Genomic DNA, 16,150 nt, shown 5'->3' with positions numbered 1-16,150 from the left:
TGATGACGCTGGAGCTGTAAATATCCTGAAGTGATGGGAAGGCTACTCCACAAATGAACTGTGCCTAGTGAAATTAACTAGTTGCTTTTATCAAACGCTGGAGAGCTTTCCTATCCTGATCAGTGCAGCTTCCAAACCACACTGTGATCGAACTGTCAATCACACTTTCAACTGAACATCTGTAAAATCACTGACAAATAATGGTTTCCTGCCAAATGTCCTCAGCCTTTTCAAGAAGTTCAGTCGCTGTTGGGATTTCCTCAGGATCTGCTGAGTGTTGTGAGACCAGGTGAGATCCTCGCTGATGTAGGTATTACTCATTATCTATGTTATTGTTATGTCTATGTAATCAACTATGTTATTTACTCATAAAGCACTTTAAAACTGCACCTGCAGACCAAAGTTCTGTACAATCAGCAGCATTAAAAAAACACACATAAAAAACACAATACAACTTACTATACAGATACTAACCCAAACTCTCAAAGGCTAACAAGAACTTTAAAAACATTTAAAAACATTTAAAGATGTCATCTCTCTAATTTCTGCAACAGCAAAGGCCTGATCACCTTTTTGAGATAGAGGGACAGAAAGAAATGACTTATTATTTGATCATAAAGACCTAGGTGCTTGATGAAGAGCAATAAGCTCAGATACACAAGCAGGAGACATCCCATGTGTAAGAGGGTTAAGAAAATGTTTCTATAAATGTCTTTCACCAAAATTACTGGATCATCTGCCAGTAGACACTGCTTCAGACTTTTCTGATATTCAATTTTCTGCGAGCAAATCTGCACGATCAAGCTTCTGTCGATTTATGAGTGGAAACACAGAGTTGGTCGTCAAACACAAGCCCCAGGATTCTTGCTGTCCTGGTTGGTGTTAGTGTTGTGGACCTCAGTTACACAGTGAGGTTGTGGTCAACTGATGGGTCTGTAGGAGATACAAGGATCTCCATCTTTGCACGGCTGACCTGTAGATGATGCTCCTTCATCCAGGCAGAAATGTCTGAATACAAGCTGACGGGATCATCAGGTGGAAATTACAGATAGAGCTTCATGTCTTCTGCATAGCAGTGGTAGGAGAAGCCATGCGCATGTATGATCTTTCCCAGTGAAGCTGTGTAAATGGAGAAAAGAAGAGGAGCAAGCACTGAACCTTGAGGCACTCCAGTGACTAGATGATACCCCTCCTCTCCATGAAACCTGGAAAGATCTTTCTGTGAAGTAAGACTGAAGCCACTGAAATACCGTACCAGTGATGCCCGAGTCAGAAAGGGCGGACAGGAGGATCTGGTGCTTTAGTGTCAAAGGCAGCTGACAGGTCTAGTAGAATAAGGACAGATGATCTGGCGTTCGCCCTTTCCAGCCTTAGAGTTTCAGCAACGGTCAGCAGGGTGATTTTGTCCACTTTTGAAGCCAGACTGGATGTCATCAAATAGGTTGTTCTGTGACAAAAATGCAGAGGGTTGATTGAACACAACTCTTCCAAGAGTCTTTGACACAAAGGGAAGAAAAGAGACTGGTCTGTAGTTGAGGGTTGGCTTAGGGAAGGGACACACTAAACCCTTGCCAAAGAACTAGTGCTGATAAAGGCCGACTGTGTTGTTACAATATTTTATTCTTACAGTTTTAACTAAATGTTACACTGGTTCAGTTCTATACAGAAGAGAACATGACGTTTTTCACATTGGTCTGCAGAAAAACAGCGACGGGCCGAATGGAAATGTAATGGACTCTCTGACAGTAGATGGCGCTTATGGATCAGCAGAAATAAAGCTGTTTCACTGGTAACCTCTGAACACAATGCAGCGTTGTGCTTATAAAACACAGTCCAGCTCAAAAGATTGCTTTAACTTCACTGTAGTTTGCCAACATACAAGCTAGCTATAGTTGCAATGTGTTATTTAGCTAACTTCTAAACTTGTACGCTTTCATCTGAGGACGTTTCTCCCGATGCCTTTTTGTCATATGACTGAGATCTGAGGATGTCCTTAAATGTAGATCGTACTGTCAAATAGTGCCATATTTAAGGGAAAAGGGTTTTGGATTTCGGACACAGCCATGATCAAGACGATCTGCTGAAGTTCAAACTGAGCGTCAGAACGGGGAAGAATGGTGATTTAAGTGACTTTGAACGTGTCATGATTGTTGGTGCCAGACGGACTGGTCTGAGTATTTAATTAACTGCTAATTTGCTGGGATTTTCACACACAACCATCTCGCGGGTTCAGAGAGAATGGTCAGAAAAAGAGAAAATATCCAGTGAGCTGTTTTTAGTTTGAGTTCACTCCTGGTATCATGTTTTGTTCAGTGATTTGGATAAAATATTTCTCAGTGCAGTTTCAACATGTCTGGTTATTTTCTCTGAACACTTCAACATGTGGTTTTATTCTTCATTATTCGTTTCACAGTATTCGTCACATAATACTGAACACAGCGCCATCTAGTGGCTTTCTTGAGTAACAGACACAATCACTGGATCTCATTACAGATTCTGAGTAAATAACTCCTGATAACATGTGAGTTCAGGGTGAGCCACTAGATGGAGGTGTTGCTCCTCAGACGAGACCACAGAGACAAATCACACTAGAGGTTTAAAGACTTTATCGTTCCCTGTTGGAGGAAATGGAGCATCGATATGTTGTGTTTATGCATTTCACTGTGATCTCAAAGTATATTATAATGTGTCCCAAATCAGTATTTTCTCGGGTTAAAAGAGAAACTGGGGAAGTTGTTTGTTTATTACTGTAGATAGAAGAACAAAAATAAATTAATGAGCTAATAATGTAAACATTTACAAATAATGTTTTAAATACTATTTAATAATGTAAAGCTTTATATGTTCCACACTTCTGAAATCTTAAAACTACATATAAAGTCTGTATTCCTCCAGGAGTCGCTCGACAAAATAAATGTAATAAAACATGGAGAGACTCTTGAACCTCAGAGTGAGAAACTTTATTGATAAAGGCAAGAAAAACATACAGCAAATATACAGCAGTAGTAAACTGAGATCTGTGTGTCTCTTCATTTACTTTTTTTCTATCTGAGAGAAATATAAACAATAAAGACTAACAAATAAGTCCCAAAATAATCAAACTCACATATTCAGTATTAATTATGACAAAAACAGAAAACACACTTGAAGAACTTTAAAGTTCAGCGTTCTGCTTTAGATTTCGATACTTCCTGAAAAAGTTAAAAAATAAAAAGCCATTAATAAATCTCACAGATAATTATACATGCAGGATCAGTTGGTGAGAAATGACATCATCAATCATGTACCTGATGTGTGAATATGTGCTTGATCTCGTTCAGCTCTTCTGGATCTGATCTCATAAACCACAATAATGACAGTAGCCACGCCCACCAGAGCAGAGAGGACCAATCGGATCACAGCTTCAGTAGGACCACACCAGTGGACAGAGTCTGAGGAATAAACACATCAAACTGAGATCAGATCAGTCAATAAACACTAATATCAGCGCTGACATCAACTAATATTTCTGAATACACAGAAATATGATAAAATCTAATCAACAATCTTATATTCATTTCCAAGTGAGTTTTTATACGGTCTGTCATCTCAAGCTGTAAACGATTCAACAATTCAACATGTAAATAGTAAATAAGAATATTTGAAGGAGAAGAAAAATGATCTCTACTCACCATAGACAGAAACTCTGAATGCTTTTGATGAGAATCTTCCTGAATATATCAGTAGATCTGTAAACATCAGTAGTTTATATTCTCCAGCATGTTCAGTTGTGGTGTTTGTGATGGTCAAAGATCCAGTTTGATTGTCCAGCTTCAGTCTGTCTCTGAATCTCCCATCAAGAACATCATCATATACAGTGATTCTGTCAAACCGTTTATTGATTTCAGCTATTAAAGTGTTTTCAGATCTCCACTGAATCACACCATAATCCTTCATTTCAGTAAGATTAGAGTTTAGAGAGACTGAATCTCCCTCCTTCACTGACACTGACTTCACTTCATCTGTCAAACACACAGAGAACAAACAGAAACAGGGTTTGCAAAGATTAATACGGTTAAATCACTTAATAATGGTTTACTAAATAGTTCAAATTAAAATTTGAAATAAACAATATAAAATAACCAAAACAAAATGTTGTATGAATTAATTTACATTTTTGTCATTAAAAACAGGTGTAAACGTTTTTTAACTCACCAATGACAAAGAGAATGAATGTCTCGATCTCCCTCTTGATCAGTAGATTATAACGTCCAGCATGTTCAGCTCTGGTGTTTGTGATGGTCAGAGATCCAGTTTGACTGTCCAGCTTCAGTCTGTCTCTGAATCTCCCATCAAGAACATCATCATATACAGTGATTCTGTCGGCCCGTTTATCGATTTCAGCTATTACAGTGTTTTTATCTCCAAACCACCACAGAATCACATAATCATCCTTCATTTCAGTAAGATCAGAGTTTAGAGAGACTGAATCTCCCTCCATCACTGACTCCAGGACTGAATCATCACACACACACACACACACACACACACACACACACACACACACACACACACACACACACACACACACACACACACACACACACACACACAGAACAAACAGAAACAGGGTTCATCACAGTTTAAGACAATCACTTGATGTATTATAAAAGTAAATATTTTAAAAGTTAAAATTGAAATGAATATCATCATTAAACACCAGAAACAAACTGAGTTTGAATTAATAATTGTATCTTTGTGCTGATTAAAATATAAAACAAGTGAAACTGATATTTAACTCACCAAAGACATAGAGATTGAATCTCTTGATCCGACTGTTGATCTGTAGTTCATATTCTCCAGTATGTTCAGTTCTGGTGTTTGTGATGGTCATAGATCCAGTTTGATTGTCCAGCTTCAGTCTGTCTCTGAATCTCCCATCAAGAACATCATCATATACAGTGATTCTGTCGGCCGTTACATTGATTTCAGCTATTAAAGTGTTTTCATCTCCAAACATCCACTGAATCACATCATCATCCTTCATTTCAGTAAGATCAGAGTTTAGAGTGACTGAATCTCCCTCCATCACATACTTCACTTCATCACCAAACACTCCTGAAGAACAGAGTTTTTCACAAATTAAAACTTTAAAATCACTTAATGTTTGTTTGATGAAGCTTCACTAAAATACTTTTAATCATGTAAATGTGAAATTAATAATATTCTCCTGCAGTTTAAAGACAAAAGATGATGAATGAAAAGATAGGGAAAAAAAATAGATTTATATATGGAACAATAACTAAAAAAGACACTTTTACTTTAATGTTTAATGTCACACTAAAACTAATGCTGTTGATTATCTGAGCTTCATATTTATATTATTTTATTTAATGAATCCATAATAACTGAGTTTTGAATTCAAACTTTGATCTGACAGAAGAGAAAAAAGAAAAGAAAGTGTTAGTATTAACTTAATGGAGGAAAAGAGTAACAAGCACCACTTAAATGTCCAGCCCGCAGAAGTCACACTTACCCTGTAACTACATGAACAAGAGTATATTTCTCCAGTATTTAAGCAAAAGTTGCAATAGTTTTAGTTCTCAGTGCACTTTTGTTAAAAGAAAGTCCTGTATAAATGCACAGATATGGACCCTATAATTTTAAAAGCCTATATGTATTGGTATACTGTTATTACAAAAAGGTTTGCAGTGTATGTTCTCGCTAAATTGCTCTCAAGTGTAAGATTGTTGTATTATAATAGTAGAATAAGTAACGCTTAGTTCTAAAATACCGACAGTATAAATAATTTGTTAATTCTTCTGGTTATTACCCCTTTATTCCTAAAACTTTACATGTTGTAGGTACACTATAATTACAGAAAGTTACACTGTAAATTAGTTTTAAATACGCACTTCTTTGCGGGCTGTAATCTAAAGCGTTACCAAGCAAACTCCAGCAGCTCGAGCTCTTACTAGAACCAGGAAGTGTGATCATATTAGCCCGGCTCTGTCAACACTGCGTTTGCTCTCTATCAAACATTGCATACATTTACAAATCCTGATGATTACTATAAACTACTATTACTAAGATCAGAGTTTAGAGTGACTGAAATAAACAATATCATAAAGCAACGAAAAGAAAAAAAATTAGTTTAATTTAATTTTGTCATTAAAAACAGGTGAAACCAATAGTCTATTTAACCCTTTCACGTGTGATTCTGACTGGGTGAGTTTATCAAGGCGACATTAATTTTAAAACGTTTCCCCATTATTGTTTCCATGGCGAACCGTCATGATCTTGATTAAAATGTGAGATGGCGCCGCCATGATTGTTTGCGCCGCAGTTCAAATTTTCTGAAGAGTTTGAATCTGACAGTTATGTGACATCATCACTGAACATTGCAAATCCCAAATGTGGGACCGTATCACTCAAAAGGTTTACTCACTGTAGACATAGAGCCTGAACCTCTTGATCTCACTGTTGATCTGTAGTTCATAATATCCAATATGTTCAAATCTGGTGTCTGTGATGATCAGAGATCCAGTTTGATTGTCCAGCTTCAGTCTGTCTCTGAATCTCCCATCAAGAACATCATCATATACAGTGATTCTGTCGGCCGTTACATTGATTTCAGCTATTAAAGTGTTTTCATCTTCAAACCTCCACTGAATCACATCATCATCCTTCATTTCAGTAAGACCAGATCTTAGATAGACTGAATATCCCTCCATCCATGACAAAAAATTCACTTCATCACCAATCACTCCTGAAGAACAGAGTTTTTCACAGATTAAAGCTTTAAAATCACTTGATGTTGGTTTGATGAAGCTTCACTAAAATACTTTTAATCATGTAAATGTGAAGTGAATAATATTCTGCGGAAGTTCAAAGACAAAAGATGAGGAATGAAAATGAGAAATAGTTAAAGGAACACTCCACCGTTTTTTGAAATAGGGCTTATTCACCTTCTTTCCTACATTTAGATAGGTGGGCAAATGCATTTTTGTCTTAGTGCATGCATTGTTTTAGTTTGACAGGGTCGGCACTAGCTTAGCTTAGCATAATGAATGGAATCCTTTGTTGCCAGCTAGCATGTCCTGAGTAAAAGTGATATAAAAAAAAAAAAAAACTCCACCTAATTACTTCTTGTGGCCTGCGTATTCACAACGAGTACAAATAGCGATGCAGATTAACACTAGGCGATTTCCTAGGCAGATATTGACTTATATATTAAGGACTATATTAGGTGGAAGCACAGGCGAAGCACTGCTACATGGGCGTGATATCTCTGCGCCCAAGTAGCAGTGCTTCGCCTGTGCTTCCCCCTAATATAGTCCCAAGTCAATATCTGCCTAGAAAATTGCCTAGTGTTAATCTGCATCACTATTTGTACTTATTCTCAATATGCAGGCCACAAGAAGTAATTAGGTGGGTTTTTTTTTTTTATGTCACTTTTACTCAGGGCATGCTAGCTGGCAACAAAGGATTCCATTCATTATGCTAAGCTAAGCTAGCGCCGACCCTGTCAAACTAAAACAATGCATGCACTGAGACAAAAATGCATTTGCCTACCTATCTAAATGTAGGAAAGAAGGTGAATAAGCCCTATTTCAAAAAACGGTGGAGTGTTCCTTTAAAATAATCAAGCTCAAATATTCAGTTTTATGAAAAAAACACTAGATTCCTTTAAAGAGTTTTATATAATCAAGTGACTTTAATCTCAAATAAGAGTGTTTTCTCTCAGCAAAATCACACATTATTTGTTTCTATATGAGAATAACAGTGAATGTTAATCCTTTCTGACTAATTTAACCAGTAATTTATCACATCAGAACAGAAACAACTGAAACCAGAAAAACACATTTAAAACTCACCATCCAGACGCCACAAACACAAACAGAGCAAAACTAATTTGAGAAACATTTTCTTCATCGGTTCACTGAAAAGCCCACGATAGTAACTCTTAATGTCTGAAACACTCAGATTGCTCTGAAAGACTGAACTGAGATATTTATCAGGTTGTGTGTGAATCCTCCCCCAACCTCAGTCAGTTTCCGCTCACACATCCGTCTCCTTTAACATCACGAAAATCAACAAGCTTTTGCTGATCTTACATTTTCAAATGAATTCTGGCCCTGAATGAAAACTAATAGCAGAAGAGTGAAATATTGGATTAGATATCTGTATCTACTGGTGTGTTATTTAGTGCTGTGAGCTGTCAATCATATTTGACCTCTGACCTGTGACTCTTATTTGACTGTTGATGGATTCACTTTATTTCAGTGTAAAGATGTTTTGTGTGGAGTGGAAGATTGTGAGCTTCTTATTAGCAGGAGAGAAAATGAAGAAACGCTTCAGCCACAAACTTACTAATGATTCTTGCCTCATATACTGTTTTTTCTGTTGTTTACTTGTCACTGTTTATAATGATGCCATTGTTGATCTCTTGCACTTTATGAAATTGCACTGTCGATTGATGCTCTAAATGTAATCTCTTTGCACCATTGCAATGACAATAAATAAATTATTATTATAAATTATTATTACTGACACACACAGAGACGACAAACATCCAGCAGAAGCTGTTTATCCACCGACAGATCAAACCACACACACAGATGTTTGTACAGATAAAATAAAAATGAACAACTCAACACCGCATACATTTTAAAATCCTGCTGATAACTAACAAATCCCTGAATGGTTTTGCTCCTCAGCACTTGAGCTTTTTTGTCACTTTATAGTCCTTCACATCCACTGCAGTCTCACAGTTCTGGCCAGTTGATAATAACTGGAATATCAAAATACACTGGAGGCGGAAGATCCTTTTCCTATTTAGCGCCAAACACTGGAATAGTCTTCCTAGCTTTGTGAAGCAGACACACTCTGTCAGTTTAAATCTAGAGTAAATACACATCTCTTTAACCTGGCATACACATAACACATTATCACATTCATATAATTCACATCCGTTAAAGGATTGTTAGGCTGCATAAATCAGCTCAACCGAAACAGGAACACTTTCCATAACATCCAATGTACATAAGAGGAACGGCATCTACACTAATATTAGTCTGTCTGTCTCTTTCTTATCCCGAGGTTACTGTAGTCAGCCGGATCTGGCCCATATCCAGATCAGATGGAGGATCTGCACATAGAGATGAACACAACAGCCCTGAATGTCAGCAGAGATCGAGACAACTAGACGAGCCCTAGAGACAGATCGCCTGTGAAGAGCAGACAGTCATCGGCACAGATCCTCAGCAAACACCGGATCCAGACCAGATCTCTGATATAAGGGTTCCGCACAGATGCTTCGTACCCTTTCTCTGTGTAAGACTCTGGTATCAACTCGAGTCCCACGCTTGTGTTGCCGTTGCAAGACTACCTGGACAGACACCACTGTCACGGGTTGAGCTGAAGTTTTAAATAGCCGTCTAGATCATGACTGCAGGGAAGGTCTTCATCTCCCAGATCTGAGGAAATCATGTGTTGGTTCGGTGTAAAACTTGAGGATTGGAAATACTTCTACATTTCAAGGTTTAACATGTGTTGATCCAAACTGGTATAATTCTGTATAAAAATGGAAACAGCTGAAGCCATAACAATATATTTAAAACTCACCAAACAGACGCCACAAACAGCAAAACTAATTTGAGAAACATTTTCTTCATCGGTTCACTGAAAGGCCACAATAGTAACTCTTAAAATGTCTGAAAACACTCAGATTGATCTGAAACACGACTGAACTGAGATATTTATCTGGTCGTGACCTCAGTCACAGTTTCCGTTCACACGTCCATCTCCTTTAACATCATGAGAATCAACAAGCTTTTGCTGATCTTACATTTATGGGCCTGTATGAAAACTAAGAGTAAACTATTGGATTAGATATCTGTATCTATTGGTGTGTTATTTAGTGTTGTGAGCTGTCAATCATATTTGATTATGTTTACATGTTTTGTTAACAATTTGGCTCAATATATCACGGACAGCTGACTCCTGTAGCTTTTCAAATTATGCGTGGTTAGTTTGCAGCAGTGGCAGAAATTTACTTTTCCATTATGGTATAGATTTGTTCCTTTTTGGGGCATTTTTACCTCTATAAGGGTATTTTATGTGAACTTTAATGTAAAATGCTTAATACATTTTTTTTTTAGTTCTGTTTAGTTTTTTAGCATATTAAGTGGTATTTTGATTTATTTACACAGACTGATTAATGCAGCTCTGATGTAGCATAAAAGCATGACTGGAAATGCATAAATAATTGTCACAGGTGTTGGCAAGCAAGCAGGCAGATGAAGACGATGAAGATAGTTCCAAATGACAAAGTTTAATAGTAAATCCCAAAAGGCAGGCAGACAGATAAACAAACAAGTGGCGGGTATCTGAACAAGGAACACAGAAGATGACTGAAAACAAATGAAAAGTCCATGAAAACTAAACACACTGAACATACTGTGACAGAAGACGAGTGAGTGGACGACAATCCCCTGGAGGTAAAGGTGAAGATATTCCGCTAGCACAGACCCAGATCTTGCCAGTGTCGACAGCCCACGGCGCAGACGAGGGACAAGGAAGGGAGGAGTCCAGGTGGTGTTGAGGCTGACGAAAACTGGGGGAAAACCGACGGAGATGTGGCCGATGGATCCTCAGGCACAGAGCCGATGTAATCAAGCAACATCGCTATCACTGGAGGCGATGCTACGGCGACGAACGATGATGAAGGTACCGGGTGGGATAGGGTGGAAGTTGAAACTTCCTTATTGAAGTCTATCAGCCAGTCCTGATTCTTCGTACTTAATGTTCCCTCGTCTGTTGATGTCGCTGGCTCACCCCTCTGGTCAGAAAACACCAGCCATGCGGTGCTGAACCAAGCCGTGCCATTCAGTGGAAAAGCACCATTACAGTATGATGGAGCTCCACTTCCAGGACGGGGGCAGCTCTGTCCTCAGGCAGGGGGTAGCTCTCCATCTGCGCGGGACTCACATGGTTTTTCTGCGTTCGATGGTGGTGATTCAGGCTCTGGGTCTGGCTGTGTTCTGGATCGGGGAAGGACGCTCTCCAGACACCGAATGATGGCTTCTTTCCAGTTCTGACCGGTGGTGTCTGGGAGGTCGACGGGATGATGGTAATTTACCCTGATCCAGAACAGTGACTCCAGGGTCTCGACGTCATGGGCTGGTGATGGCGAGATAAAAAAAAACTTTCAGAATAAGAAAAAAAAATCTGTGCTCTCAAGAGCCACAGCAGCAAATCGAGCTGCATAATCCATATCTTGATTCGGTCTTCTGTCATGGGTGTGTACAGGCAGTCGAAGACAATGAAGATATTTCCAGACTAAGTTTAGAAGTAAATCCCAAAAGACAGGCAGACAGATAGTGCAGACTGACAGACTGTATAGGGAGAACTTAAAGGAGAACTCGAGTTCACGCGCATATGTTTAGTTACCTATGATCACGCGCGCGAACTCGGCAATCGACTACTTTGGACTTCAACCGAAAACAGGATGTAAACACAGGTATTTGCGCTGGCTTAAATAAAATCATTTTTATCCATATCTTTCACATCTACTGCAGTCAGATTCACTCGTGTTCACTCTGAAGGAATCACTCACATGACCTGTGCACTTGTAATGACACATCAAGGATGTTAAGAGGCTAAAAGCAGGTTTAAATATTGCCCCATTGAAGTCAACAGGGTGCAAATTTTAAAAAGAGGATAACACAGTGTAGGCAACACCGATTTTTGTCGTTGTTCTCTGTATTGACAGCACTCCAAATTGACAAAAAAATGAGCTCAATGTTAAAATTGACCGGAGTTCTCCTTTAAATAGTGACTCAAACAAGATGATTAATGACACACAGCTGATGCAAACGGAACACAGAAGATGAATGAAAACAAACTAAAAGTCCATGAAAACTAAACACACTGAACATACTGTAATGTCGACATTGTTTTGAATACAACTTGAAAAATATAAAAAAACTTAAATTATACTTTAAATATGAAACTAAAACTACAAGTATGTGGCGGCAAGTCACGGTCTTAATTAATTCAGCCGATTCGTTCAAAACAAACGACTGATTTAGGAACGAAGCAAGTGACTGTATTTAATAATGGGTCTTTGAATCATCCTTGACTCACCCAATTTGTTATAAAATGCAGATTCAAACAAAACACTGCTGTGTGTGTTTCTCAGAGACATGTGACTGCTCTTCTGTGTATTTGTTTGTAGCCTATATGATATAACTATATTCTTTGTGAAACAGAGCAAAAACAGACAATATTGTGTCTAAGATGTCACTCAATGTTAATTTTTTGTTTGTTGAACTGTTACATAAAATTAGTATCACATTTACAATCATGCTGATGTTCAGGAAAAACAGCACTCTTTCTCGTGTGATATTGCTTAACATGGTCTTACGACATAAGTGTAAAAAGATATGAAAAGTCATCCAGATTTTATCCTCATCTTGATGTTTGGGGGAATTCTCACTGCATTATAAGAGGCTACATCACGCAGTGAAAGCGTGCACTCTTAAAGTGCACAAGCAGGAGTTTATCGTACTTAGATTAAAAAAAAAAACGTTCCACAAACATCCAGCAGAAGCTGTTTATCCACCCAACAGATCTAACCACATTTCTTCATTTCTATCAAGCTGACTGATCGGTGCTCTGCAAGCAAGTGGATTGACAGCACTCTGCACTCGAGCTGATTCAGCGATCTCCCCTGTGGCCATCCGGCGTTTCTAAAAGAGCAAATTTAATGTGCCGTTGTTGCAAATGCCATGAGTGTGGCACATTCAGGGCACCCCTGCACCCATTTGATGAGCACAGTGAGTGCGTCCCCTGTCTGGGGAAATCCCACACAGAAGCTGCGCTCACTGAGACAAGCTGTTCTCACTGCAAGAGTATGAGTCTTACCTCTCTCTGCTCGTGGACTGCTTAATTTTTAGACAATGGTCCCGCCCTTTACGCTCTCCTGTTCTCTTCCTCCCAGGAACCTCGGAGGAAGAAACAGCAGAGACAGACGCCTGAGAGATCGGGCACGAGTGAGCTCACGTTGGCACAGTTCCCGTGTGCCTCACTCTCCCAAGAGGATTCTCATGTGCTCTACTACCGCGCAGTCAAGCACCCCTCTTCTGGCACGAGTGGCCTGGTCTCGTTCAGGGGATCTGATCTCCCTGATGACAGCATGTCATTGGCGGCTTCAGACATGGATGACTGGTTGGGCTCGCTGGATAACCCCACCCCCTGCCGTCTAGAGATTCGAGTGACGCTAGAGCTGGAATGGGCACCGAGTAAATCCGCCTGCATAGCTAGACTGACTTGGCCCTGCGAGCTGTTATAGCAAACAAAATAAAAAACAAACGTACTCAATAAGAGAGCAAATTACCCCTTCCAGTTATCTCGAGTGCCAGTTTTCTGCACAGCTGCCTGTCGCTCGAACCACTTCATTCCTTAGACACCTGTGCCGAGGCATGGAAATCCATCTCTGGGGTGTCAAGTTGGGTTTTGAACATAATCAAATGAGGTTACTCGCTGCAATTTGCTTGCAGGCCTCCCCGCCTCAGTGGCATGGTTTCCACATTTCTAAGGAGCAATGTGGCTCACATCCTCCCCACTTAAATGATGAATTTACTGGGGAAAGGGGCTATAGAAGCTGTTCTTCCAGCACACAGCGAGTCAGGCTTTTACAGCTGCTACTTCCTCGTGCCAAAGAAGGATGGCGGCCTCAGGCCCATCCTCGATCTCAGGCATCTGAACCACGCCTTTATGAAATGAGCGTTCAAGATGATAACATTGAAACAAATCCTCTCGCAAATGTGCCAAGGGGATTGGTTTTTCATATCCAGATAGCCCCCCATCACAGACCATTCTTGAGATTCGGGTTCAAAGGGGTGGCTTATCACCCTACAGTCCCTCCATTCGGACTGTCTCTGGCTCCACACACTTTTACAAAGTGCCAGAGACAGAAGGGAGTGTGCATCATGAATTACTTAGACGCCTGGCTTGTATTAGCCCAGTCAGAGACTGAGCTAGACGCTCACAGATTCTTACTCAGCCTTTGGACTTAGGATCAACGATGCCAAGAGCTCTCTGTCTTCCAGCCAGCAGATCTCGTTCCTGGAAGCAGTTCTCAATTCGGCCACGTTCACGCCAGAGCGGAAGGACCCTCATCGGTTCCAATCTGGCGTGGACCTGGGAAGGGTCTCGATAAGGAAGGTGGTTTCAACAGATGCCCCCAAAAAGGGTATTGGGAGCTTTGTGCAAAGGCAGGCCCACTTCAGTCTCCTGGTCGAGCGCATTGAAGCGGCTGCACATCAATTCCTGGAAATGTTGGCAGTCTTTCTGGCCCTCAGAACCTTCCTGCCAGACCTGAGAGGACATCATGTCTTAGTCCGCTCGGACAACATGGCAGTGGTGTCCTACATAAACCACCAAGGTGAACTCAGATCGAGGCCTCTGTACAAGCTATCCAGATGCCTCCTATTATGGGCATGACTCAACCTCTGTTTGCTGAGAGTGGCTCACGTGCCGGGCAGACTGGAGCAAAAGGAATGATCTGGCACCCCCAACCAGAGTTGTGGGCCCTTCACCTCTGGACTCTCGACGGGAGCTTATGGTCCTCTCTGCGAAGGTCCTAAACACTATTTCTGTGACTAGAGCCCTGTCCAATAGATGCCTCTACGCCCTTACGTGGTCTGTTTTCTCCGGCTGGTGTGCCTCCCGGATTGAAGACCTGACATCCTGTGACATTTCACTGGTACTGTCTTTCCTTCTCTAAAAAACGACCTCCTGCCAGCCCTATCATTGCTCAAGTGAGTGGGCGACTTGCAAGCACTCTATGTGAATGCTTCTTGCCTTGAGTTTGGGCCTAATGATGGCAAAGTCATCCTCAAACCAAGACATGGCTAAGTACCTAAGGTGCTCTCTACTCCATTCAGAGCACAGGTCATTACTCTCTCTGCTCTTTCCACCTCTGAGGGCAAGCATTTACTCTGCCCCGTTCGGGCCAGTTCAGGCAGTCGGAGCATCTCTTCGTGTGCTTCCGAGGATGCACTAAAGGACATCCGGTCACGAAGCAAGGACTTACCCACTGGACAGTGGATGCAATTGCACTAGCTTATGCTTTGATGGGCTTATAGCGCCCCATCAGAATAAAAGCACACTCCACCAGAGGCTCATCCTGGGCATGGTCCAGCGGAGTGTCTATTGGCAACATCTGTGCTGCGGCCGACTGGTCCTCGCTGTCCACCTTCGCCAGATTTTATAGCATGGACGTCCCTGCTCTACAAGCAAGGGTCCTATCTGTGTAGCTGGGCTTTCACCTCTACATTAGCTTAACCCACCAGATTCCTTTCTTGTGGTTCCGGCATACGGTCTGAGTCTCTTAATGTTGGGGGATTACCTCGCCCTACCTAGCTTTGGTGTATTCTCTGGGCCTTTATTCAAGCGTCCTGGGCCAATGCCTTTGAACTACTGCCGTTCTGCAATTATAAGCAGAGCGATTGGACTGGGTCTAGTGATGAATTACGAGTGAACCGTATAGATAGTACGTTCAGTCAGTTACTAACGTAACCACAGTTCCGAGATAACAGGAACGAGTACTGCGTAACTTGCCTTGCTATCATGCTGCACTCTTCAGTCGAATTGACCTGAGTTCCTATGGCAGAATGCTCACATTATATAGAGGGGTGGTGTTAAAATATTGTATTTATTCTATAGAAAACTATTGTAGAAGTAGTTTGAATACTATACAAGCCATGTGTTTTTAAGGCATATTTGACTGTGACTATAAAGATCAACAAGAGAAGTGTGCAGCCACTGTGCAGTTTTTGCTTAGTCAGGGATTTTCCAGTACACAACAGGTGATGTGAAAGTGAAAGAGGTGTCACGTGAGAGACTGTTGAGAGGAGAAACAATCAATATGATATATTACCTTTGCACTACACATCCGTCTCCTTTATCATCACAAAAATCAACAAGCTTTTGCTGATCTTACAGAATTCTGGCTGTGAATGAAAACTAATAGCAGAAGAGTGAAATATTGGATTAGATATCTGTATCTACTGGTGTGTTATTTAGTGCTGTGAGCTGTCAATCATATTTGACCTCTAACCTCTGACTCTTATTTGACTGTTGATGGATTCACTTTATTTTC

This window comes from Abramis brama (assembly GCF_963993115.1).
Source record: "Abramis brama genome assembly, chromosome: 6".
Classification (NCBI taxonomy): Eukaryota; Metazoa; Chordata; class Actinopteri; order Cypriniformes; family Leuciscidae; genus Abramis; species Abramis brama.
This window is presented reverse-complemented; position numbering follows the sequence as displayed.